The 11,340-nt window shown below is 46.2% G+C and overlaps 1 non-coding gene across 1 annotated transcript; it reads right to left on the reverse strand.

Annotated features, from left to right (window-relative positions):
• Positions 1 to 2,427: 2,427 nt before the first annotated feature.
• LOC112206936 (U4 spliceosomal RNA) lies at positions 2,428 to 2,568 on the reverse strand. The gene has a single exon (XR_002941414.1). It is a non-coding gene; the product is annotated as a U4 spliceosomal RNA (small nuclear RNA).
• Positions 2,569 to 11,340: the final 8,772 nt, after the last annotated feature.

Here is an 11,340-nt window from a genome sequence, read left to right on the forward strand (position 1 = left end):
ATTATTGTTCTCGTTGAGATAACTTGGAAAATTAATGTATTAGTCCATTTTCACACTGCTGTGAAGAACCACTTGAGACTGGGTAATTTATGAAGAAAAGGGGTTTAATTGACTCACAGTTCTGCAGGCTTAACAGGAATCATGGCTTGGAGGCCTCAGGAAACTTACACTCATGGTGGAAAGCGAAGGGTAAGCAAAGACCCTCTTCGCATGATGGCAGAAGAGAGAGAACAAAGGGAAAAAGGTCACACACTTTTAAAAATCAGATCTCATAAGAATTCACCCACTATCACAAGAACAGCAAGGGGGAATTCCACCCCCATGATCCAATCACCTCCCACCAGGTCCCTCCCCTGACACGTGGGGATTACAATTCGACATGAGATTTGGGGGAGGACACAGAGCCAAATCATATCAACTAATGAAATTGGCATGTGGGTAGGCCCAGTGGGAATTATACTGACAGAATTAAAGCAGTTAATAGTAGTTTCTGTCTGTCCTATCCTTTTATTTGGTGATTGCCTTTCTCTGATCTTAGGTGGTGTTTTGTTTTGTTTTGTTTTGTTTTGTTTTTGAGACAGAGCCTTGCTCTGTCACCCAGGCTGGAGTGCAATGGCGCGATCTCGACTCACTGCAACCTCCGCCTCCTCGGTTCAAGCAATTCTCCTGCCTCAGCCTCCCAAGTAGCTGGGATTACAGGAGCCTGCCACCATGCCCGGGTAATTTTTGTATTTTTAGTAGAGACGGGGTTTCACTATGTTGGCTAGGCTGGTCTCGAATTCCTGACCTCGTGATCTGCCCACCTCGGCCTCCCAAAGTGCTGGGATTACAGGCGTGAGCCACCATGCCTGGCCTGATCTTAGGTGGTTCTAAGGGGACCGAAATTTACAATCTTGAAGAACAATGGAGGTACAAGTGAGAACATCAACCAATAGTGCACATAAAAAGCACATGAGGCTGGGCTTGGCAGCTCACACCCATAATCCTAGCACTTTAGGAGGCCGAGGCAGGTGGATCGCTGGAGTCCATCCCCATCCAAATCTCATGTTGGTCTCCTGGACTCCAACAATCCACCTGCCTTGACCTCTCAAAGAATTATAGGCATCAGCCACCAAGCCCAGCTGTGTGTGCTTTTTATGCTATTGTTGATGTTCACACTTGTACCTCCATTGTTCTTCAAGATTGTAAGTTTCCTGAGTCACTGTCTACCAGTACAGTGGTGGACAGTGACCTGGGACAGACCAATCATAGTAGCCAAACTTTTCATCCAATATGGCTGGTCCTAGGGATAGGCTTGTTACTCGAGAAGGGCCAATCAGAATCCTTCTATGAGATTTGGAATCTCTCAGGAGGCAAGTTAGTATAATAGAGAAAGCATGAGCTTTGGTAACTGGAGTTATGGATTCTGGCTCATGGAGTTGGGCAAGTTTGTTTACTTCTTTAAGGATTAACTGAGACAAAATGGAGTACCTGGCACAGAGTAGATATCAGTAAGTGGCTTCTGTTGATAACCTTTATAATAAAAAACACTACTCTAATTAACCTTCCTCACTGTTCCGCCCTGCTTGATCAACCTTTGCTCTGTAAAGCTCTTCTAAAAAGCTATAATTGGGAGACCTACCTTTTAGTGGGGAGGGCCATACTTAATTTTCCATGACCCTTGAGCTTTCCAGAGAGTAGAGAAGGGATGAGAGAGTAAAATCTCAGAATGGAAAGGTCATTGTCCAGTCCATCCACTGATTACAAGGAACTGGGGAATCTTTCATTCAGCTAGAGTTCTAAAAATGGTCTTCAGCCTAGATGCTAGATCATCGCTGCCTCACAGAACTTCCTTCTCTGATGGAAATATTTATATCTGTGCTGTCTACCAGAGTAACCACAAGCTACACGTGACTACTGAGCACTTGGAAAAGGACTAGTGGAACTGAGGTACTGAATTATTTATTGATTTAAATTAATTTAAATTTACATATCCACATGGGGCAACGGCTACCATATTGAATAGAGCAGCTCCAGATTGGAGCATGGCATTAGTAGACAGGCACAGAAGTAGATGAGAATAATAGCCAGTGCTTGCTTGGGCAGGAAAAGTTACTACGGCTTAGAAGCAGGTGAGTCTCCAGGTTTACAGAGGTACTAAAGAAAAGCCACCCGGACAGGCGCAGTGGCTCACGCCTGTAATCCCAACACTTTGGGAGGTCAAGGCAGGCCGATTATTTGAGGTCAGGAGTTTGAGACCAGCTTGGTCAACAGTGAAACCCCATTTCTGCAAAAATACAAAAATTAGCCAGGCATGGTGGCACGTGCCTATAATCCCAGCTGCTCAGGAGGCTGAGGCAGGAGAATCGCTTGAACCGGGAGGTGGAGGTTGCAGTGAGCCGGGATTGCACCATTGCACTCCAGCCTGGGCAACAAGAGTGAAACTCTGTCTCAAAAAAAAAAAAAAAAATTGCCAATGCTGAATATGTTGCAAGTTGTCATGGTGGGGTATTGGGTAAAGTTTTCAATTAGCAACAATTGTGCCTTGGATAAACTTCATCGGCTATGATACTGCCACAGCACAAAACGTCTTGGCTTTTTTGTTTGTTTTTGTTTTGTTTTATTTTGTTTTGTTTTGAGACAGAGTCTTGCTCTGTCGCCCAGGCTGGAGTGCAGTGGCGCGATCTCGGCTCACTGCAACCTCCACCTCCTGGGTTCAAGCAATTCTCCTGCCTCAGCCTCCTGAATAGCTGGGATTACAGGTGCCCACTACCATGCCTGGCTAATTTTTTTGTATTTTTGGTAGAGATGAGGTTTCACCATGTTGGCCAGGCTGGTCTTGAACTCTTGACCTCAGGTGATCCACCCACCTCAGCCTCTCAAAGTGCTAGGATTATAGGCATGAGCCACCATGCCCGGCCCCTTGCATCGTTTTTAGTCATTGCAATAGTCTACTGACTACACTCACTATAAATCACATAACCATCCTCAATTTTTGTATTTTTTAGGATGTTTCCAATTTTTTTCAGAGTGACGCTAGGATGGGTGCCACATAACTTCCCCTGCACCCCCCACCATTTTTGTAAGGCAGAAGGAGCATGAGTTTTGAGGGCAGATAGACCAGGGTTTAAATCCTCAGCATTCATTACTTAGTAGCCACATGACCTCTGACAAGATCATTCATTTTCTCTCCCTCCCTCCCTTCCTCCCTCCCTCTCTCTCTTTCTCTCTTTCTCTCTTTCTTTTTTCTCTCGTACTGTCGCCCAGGCTGGAGTCCAGTGATACGATATCGGCTCACTGCAATCTCCACTTCCCAGGTTCAAGCGATTCTCCTGCCTCAGCCTCCTGAGTAATTGGGACTACAGGCACGTGCCACCATGCCCAACTGATTTTTGTATTTTTAGTAGAGATGGGGTTTCACTATGTTGGCCAGGCTTGTGTGGAACTCCTGACCTCAAGTGATCCACCCGCTTCAGCCTCCCAAAGTGCTGGGATTACAGGCATAAGCCACCATGCCCGGCCCACAAGATCATTCATTTTCCAGAGCCTCAACTTTTTCATCTATAAAATAGGAATAATACTACCTGCCTTTCCTGGTTGTTATCAGAGCTGGACATTTATAAATTGCCTCTCACACTACCCAGCACCATGGAAATATTTAATGAATTACAACTAACGCTATTATAGTTTTCGTTTTGTTTGTTTTCTTTAGACATGCTGTCACCCAGGCTGGAGTGCAGTGGCGCCATCACTGCTAAGTGCAGCCTCAAACTCCTGGACTCAAGCAATCCTCCTGCCTCAACCTCCCCAATGGCTGGGACTGTAGGCATGCCACCATGCCCAGCTAATTTTAAAATTTTTATTTTGTATGGATGGTGTCTCACTATGTTGCCCAGGTTGGTCTTGAACTCCTAGTGTCAGAGGCATTTGAACCAGAGCAACTCCATCTTGAATAGGGGCTGGGTAAAATAACGCTGAGACCTCCTGGGCTGCGTTCCCAGGTTAGGCATTCTTAGTCACAGGATGAGATAGGAGGCCGGCACAAGATACAGGTCACAAAGACCTTGCTGATAAAACAGGATGTGGTAAAGAAGCCGGCCAAAACCCACCAAAACCAAAATGGTGATGAAAGTGACCTCTTGTTGACCTCACTGCTCATGATATGCTAATTAGAATGCATTAGCATGCTAAAAGACACTCCCACCAGCTCCATGACAGTTTACAAATGCCGTGGCAATGTTCTGAAGTTATCCTTTATGGTCTAAAAAGGGAAGGAACACTCAATTCCTGGAAATCCCCATCCCTTTCCCAGAAAACTCATGAATAATCCACCCCTTGTTTAGCGTATAGTCAAGAAATAACTATAAGTACATTCAGGTGGGCAGCACATACCACTGCTCTGCCTGTGGAGTAGCCATTCTTTTATTCTTTTACTTTCTTAATAAAGTTGCTTTCACTTCACTCTATGGACTTGCCCTGAATTCTTTATTGCACAAGATCCAAGAACCCTCTCTTGGGGTCTGGATTGGGACCCCTTTCCAGTAACACTGGCCTCAAGTGATCCTCCTGCCTCAGCCTCCCAAAGTGTTGGGATTATAGGTGTGAACCACCGCACCTGGCCTACTTTTTAAAAAAATCATAATCATTTTTGGCCAGGTGCAGTGGCTCATGCCTGTAATCCTAGCACTTTGGGAGGCCGAGGCGGGCAGATCATGAGGTCAGGAGATCAAGATCATCCTGGGTAACACAGTGAAACCCATCTCTACTAAAAAAAATACAAAAAAATTAGCCGGGCATGGTGGCAGGCACCGGTAGTCCCAGCTACTCGGGAGGCTGAGGCAGGAGAATGGCGTGAACCCGGGAGGTGGAGCTTGCAGTGAGCCGAGACTGGCCACTGCACTCCAGCCTGGGTGACAGAGCGAGACTCCGTCACCAAAAAAAAAAAAAAAAAAAAAAAAACCCATAATCATTTTTAGGAAGTTCAATTTCAAGGACCTCTCTGTTTCAAGAAGATTTCCCGATCTGTTTATGCTAACAGGTCTCATGGCCCATCTCTTCTGATTGGATCTGAATCCCCGACAGCTTAGAGGCTGGCAGGCTGAGGGTCCCCAAGGCATGAGAGAAGAGGGGGGTGTGGGGAACTTGGAGGAAGCATCACAGGAAGCCGCAGGTGGGCGGGAGGGGGATTCGTCCTGCTCCTACTAACCAAATGCACAGTCTTCCCCTCAAGCTTGCTTCTCCTCTGAGCTCTTTTGTGCCCTTGGTGATGGGTGGGGTAGACTGAGAATGGAGAACAACACAATGGTGGGAGAGGATGGGGTGGTGGAGCCGGGAGTTGGAAGAATCAGGAGGCACCCTTGTGTTTTCCCTCCAGAGGTGGCACCCCTGGGGTGGTAGATAAGGCATTGTGTTTGGAATTCAGCCCCATGGGTGTATGTAGCTGGGGTTCTAGTCCCTCCTGAGCTACCCTCGGCAAATTAGTATACCCCTGTTAGTCCTGTTTTCCGTGTCAGTTAAATGGCCAAGCTAATAATAATGTCCACACAGAATTGGGAAGCTCAAATAATAAACAATAGCACTGTCCCCAGGCATGGAGCAAATACTGCTTGCCAGGTTCTGGGCTGAGTAATTCCCACGCATTACTTCATCCGATCCTCACAACAGGCCCCAAAGGTAGGTGTTATTGTTTCTATTTTACAAGAAGGAACCCAGGACTCAGAGAGGGGAAGGCTCCTTCCCATGCACCTCCCTCCTTTGTAATCTGGAAAGTCCTGGGTAGTTGTAATTTGTAGTTATGAATTTCTGGAGTTCTCAGCTCATTCCCTGGAGATTTGTGCTAGAAAGTTCTAGAAGATTGCAGAGTTTATTAAATAAATTGATTTGACAGGTATTTGTTGAACACTTTGCTATGGTCTGAATGTTTTTGTGTCCCTAATATTCATATGTAAAATCTTCACTTCCAAGGTATTAGGAGGTGGGCATTTGGGGAAGTGATCAGGGCATGAGAGTGGTGACCCCAGGATTGGGATCAGTGTGCTTATGAAAGAGACCATAGGGCACTAGCCAGCCCCTTCCACCATGTGGGGACACAGCGAGAAGGCACCACCTGTGAACCAGGAATAGGGCGTTCACCAGACACCAAATCTGCTGGCGCCATGATCTTGGACTTGCCAGCCTCCAGAACGGTAAGAAGTAAATTTCTGCTGTTTATAAAATGCTCAGTCCATGGTAGTTTGTTCTAACAGCCCAAATAGACCAACACACCTGCTGTATGCTAGAAGTGGTTCTAGGTGCTTGGGATTCAGCAATGAACATCATAAAGCACCCTCAAAGAGGATACATTTTTGCATGCAAAGACTGAAAGATCAACAACAAAGAAATATAAAATAAGACAAGGTAAGTGGGGAGTGCAATTTTTTGTCCAATGGTCAGAGAAGTAGGTTGTGCTCACCACTGTGACAAGATGGAAGCTCTGCTCACCACTTGCATTACAGTGTACAAGAATGTAATCTCCATAAGGACAGGGCCCTGGAATCTTGTTTCCCTTACAGCTCCAGTCCCTAGCACAAATTCTGGTTTCTAGTAGGTGCTCAATAAATATTTGTTGAATGAATGAACAAATAGCCTCCGTCTCAGATCTGCCGGAGAAATGTCCATTTTAGGGTAGGCATGGGATTTTGAATTCACCTCCTACGAGCTGACATTTATGGAGAAACTTGCGTGCCCCAGGCACTGTGCCAGCCTCCATGGCTGAGTACAGCCCTTCCCTTGAGCATCTTCACTGGAGAAGATAGCGGCGCTTGCAATTTAGTGGTCTAGAAGAGAAGGCAGCAAAGAGAATAAGGGAAGAACAGGAGTTAAGTGCAAAGAGGAAGCGTTTCAGGGTCAGCAAAGAATTCGGCAAGTGTATTGCCTGACATCTTTTTCTTGATGCAAAAAATAGCTAGTTCTGCTTTTTGGACTGGGGCTCGCTGAGTCAGGGGTTCAAAGAGAATAGCATGAGGATAGGAGCAGTAAATGTCATCTGCAGCAGATGGTGATGCCCCAGAGACAGACCGTGGCCTTGAAGATGCTTCCCTCCACCGACTCTGGCCCAAGAATCAAGTTCAAGGGCAGGCAACCAAGCTCAGCCCCCTGGGGTCCCGATCCCAGCCTCTCAACTGGGCCAACCCTACCCAAGAACATCACCGTTGTTCCACCCGCTTGGACTCCACACCAGGCTCAGTGGAGTCTCAGAGTCCAAGGGTGTGAGAAGAATAATTCCAGCATCTGTTATTAACCATCATTTCCATTTTTTTGGCTTCACTTTCTCTTTGGCCCTGAGAACACTGGGTCAGTGCTTCTTTGAGCACAAAACGACTGATTTGCCAGGTCTTTGTTCAGCCTCACAAAAGAAGGGGATGATTATTACAAGAACAGATTTTGCATTCCATATTTACCCCAGATGACACTGCCTTGATCCCTAAAATAACTCCAGATCGCCTGGGTGGAACTTGCTTGTTCCTTTTCATCTTGCTATTTTGCAATTGTTTACGGAGAACATCACCATAGTGATATTATCAGAGCAGGGCAGAATGAAACTCCAAACTCTGGGTTGTTATTGGTTTTTCCTTTGTACCTCGGAACATGACTTTTTCACCTCAAACCTTCTCTATTATTTCTTATAAGCATTACAGTTCTCAGTTCCAACTCAGCCAGCATCACTTTCTGACTCATCCCCAGCAGTTAAAACCACAGAGGTGGTCCACACTGGGATGAGGGATGGAAGTGCTTGGGTTGAGTTTCCAAATTGGAAACTATTTACCAGAAATCCTCTTTCCTTCAGATAAGACTGGGGTCAAAGTACTAGAGTGTTGAAAGAGGCACTAAATAAACTAAGAATCTAAAGGACCTTCAGTGTTTGGGCCAAGGAACATGGTGATAGAGTTCAACAAATAAACACAGCTGGCGTAGGGTGAGCCTTTAGCAAACACTTATCTTCTTGATTTTGTTTTTGTTTTTTTTTTTTTTTTTTGGTCATAATTGTCAACTTGGCCCAAAGCCTTTATTATAGCATTCTCATACACTGCTGCCAGGGGTGTGTATTTGTACAACTTTCTAATGAAATTTGGCAATGAATAGCAAAAGTCTTGACAATGTAGCTCTTCCTTAGATGCAAAATTCTACTTGTGGGTGCTAAAAAAATAATTAGGGATATGAGCAGAAGGATACATACAAAGATGTTTATTGCTATTGACGGTGAAAAATTTGAAACAACCAAACTGTACAACATTAGGGGGTTACTTTAAAAAAATCAAAATCCAGGACTGGCGCAGTGGCTCATGCCTATAATCCCAGCACTTTGGGAGGCTGAGGTGGGAGGAGCACTTGAACCTAGCAGTTTGAGACCAGCCTAGGCAACACAGTGGGACGCTGTCTCTACAAACAATTTTTAAAAAGTAAAACAACAAAAAAAATCATGACCCCCGCTCCATGCAATGGATACTGAGCCACTATTAAAAATTATGCCAGTTGGGAGCGGTGGCTCGTGCCTGTAATCCCAGCACTTTTGGAGGCCAAGGCTGGCAGATCACTTGAGATCAGGAGTTCGAGACTAGCCTGGCCAACATGGTGAAACTCTGTCTCTACTAAAAATACAAAAATTAGCCGGGTACAGGGGTGGGCATCTGTAATCCCAGCTACTTGGGGGGCTGCGGCAGGGGAATCGCTTGAACCCAGGAGGCAGAGGTTGCAATGAGCCGAAATCACACCACTGCACTCCAGCCTGGGTGATAAAGCGAGACTCCATCTCAAGAAAAAAAAAGACCAGGCGCGGTGGCCCATGCCTGCAATCCCAGCACTTTGGGAGGCCGAGGCGGGCAGATCGCAAGGTCAGGAGTTCGAGACCAGCCTGGCCAATATGGTGAAACCCCGTCTCTACTAAAAATACAAAAATTAGCCCGGCATGGTGGTGGGCGCCTGTAGTCCTAGCTACTTGGGAGGCTGAGGCAGGAGAATTGCTTGGACCTGGGAGGTGGAGGTTGCAGTGAGCCGAGATGGCACCACTGCACTCCAACCTGGTGACAATAAAAAGGATAAGAAGGATAAATTCAAAAAGATGAAAGTATTTCTTGGGAATTTTCTTTTCTGGTGCTTTTGTTTATAATTTTTCTACAATGGGCATGTATTTCTTTTCTTTCTTTTTGAAATGGAATCTTGCTCTATCACCTAGGCTGGAGTGCAGTGGTGAGATCTTGGCTCACTGCAACCTCTGCCTCCTGGGTTCAAGTGATTTTCCCATCTCAGCCTCCTGAGTAGCTGGGATTACAGGTGCACGCCACCACACCTGGCTAATTTTTGTATTTTTAGTAGAGACAGGGTTTCCCCATGTTGGCCAAGCTGGTCTTGATCTCCTGACCTCAGGTGATCACCTGCCTGCCTCAGCCTCCCAAAGTACTGAGATTACAGGCATGAGTCACCGTGCCTGGCATTTTTTTTTTTTTTTTTTGAGAACGAGTTTCCCTCTGTTGCCCAGGCTGGAGCACAGGGCATGATCTCAGCTCACTACAACCTCTGCCTCCTGGCTTCAAGCAATTCTCTGCCTCTGCCTCCTGAGTAGCTGGGACTACAGGCATGTGCCACCATGCCTGGCTAATTTTTGTATTTTTAGTAGAGATGGGGTTTCACCATGTTGACAAGGCTGGTCTCGAACTCCTGGCCTCAAGTAATCCACTACTTTGGCCTCCCAAAGTGCTGGGATTACAGGCATAAGCCACCACACCTGGCCACTACAATGAGCATGTATTTCTGTAGTCAGATGTTTAAAACGCTATTTTTTCAGATAAATAATAAGCTGCCAAGCTTTTTTTTTTCCCCCCATAAAGAAAGAGCTTAACAGACACAAGGCTGACCACGCCATGTGGGAGATGGAGTTAGCACTCAAATCATCTCCTCCAAAGTTCCTAGGTTAGGAGTTTTTCAAAGGCAGTTTGGGGAAAGAGGGGAGAGGTCAGGTAACTGGGGCTTGCTGCTGATTGATTGGGGCGGATGAAATCATAGGGAGTCTAAACTGTCCTCCTGTGAGCTGAATTCCTTCTGGGTGGGGCCACAGGAGTGGGGTTGGGAGGTCCAGGTGGAGCCATGGGCGTCAGACATGCAAAACCCCACAGATCAGGAACCCTATACAGGGACTGGGTAGACAAGGTATAAGGCCAGCTTTCCTGAGGAGTTTCATTGGCTCTATAAGTCAACTTTGGTTTCTTAGAACAGTCTGTATCTGAAAGCACGCCATTCCAGTCAAAACCTTGATAAAATAACCAGTGTCTTCAATTGCATCAGTTCCACAGGCTTAACAGGAAGCATGACTAGGAGGCCTCAGGAAACTTACAATCATAGCGGAAGGTGAAGGGGAAGCAAGCACGTCTTACCATGGTGGAGCACGAGAGACAGTGTGTCATGCCTTTTAAAATAATCTTAGCCGGGAGCAGTGGCTCATGCCAGTAATCCCAGCACTTTGGGAGGCCAAGATGGGCAGATCATTTGAGGTCAGGAGTTTGAGACCAACCTGGCCAACATGGCAAAACCTTGTCTGTACTAAAAATACAAAAATCAGCCAGGCATGGTGGCACAAGCCTGTAGTCCTAGGTACTCAGGAGGCTGAGGCATGAGAATCACTTGAACCCGGGAGGTGGAGGTTGCAGGGAGCTGAGATCGCACCATTGCATTCCAGCCCAGGCCAACAACAGTGAGACTCTGTCTCAAAAAAAAAAAAAAAAAAAAAAAAAAGGCCCAGCGTGATGGCTCATGCCTATAATCCCAGCACTTTGGGAGGCTGAGGCAGGTGGATCACCTGAGGTCAGGAGTTCGAGGCCAGCCTGGCTAACATGGTGAAGCCCTGTCTCTACTAAAAAATCCAAAAATTAGCCAGGCATGGTGGCGGGTGCCTGTAATCTCAGCTACTCAGGAGACTGAGGCAGAAGAATTACTGGCACTTGGGAGGCAGAGGTTGCAGTGAGCCGATATTGTGCCATTGCACTCCAGCCCTGGCCAACAACGGCAAGAATCCATCTCAAAACACACACACACACACACACACACACACACACACACACAAAACACAAAAACCTCACAGCAATTGTATGAGGTAGGTATCATGCTCTCCATTTATAGAAGGGAAAAGTAGGTATAGAAGGAGGTTTTAGTCACCCGCTCCTTCAACATTTCAGGGAGGAGGTAGATGCAGTTATTCAGGTAAGAGAGGGATAGAGCTTCTGAGACTAAATAGTTAAGATAGGAAGGTACAAGTGGATGGAGAACGAAGACCTACAAAAGCCTTTTCCCTAGCCTGGTAAACATTCAGGTTGCAAGCTGGAGAAAATAATA

The sequence above is a fragment of the Pan troglodytes genome, chromosome 1, assembly GCF_028858775.2.
Source record: "Pan troglodytes isolate AG18354 chromosome 1, NHGRI_mPanTro3-v2.0_pri, whole genome shotgun sequence".
NCBI classification, from domain to species: Eukaryota; Metazoa; Chordata; class Mammalia; order Primates; family Hominidae; genus Pan; species Pan troglodytes.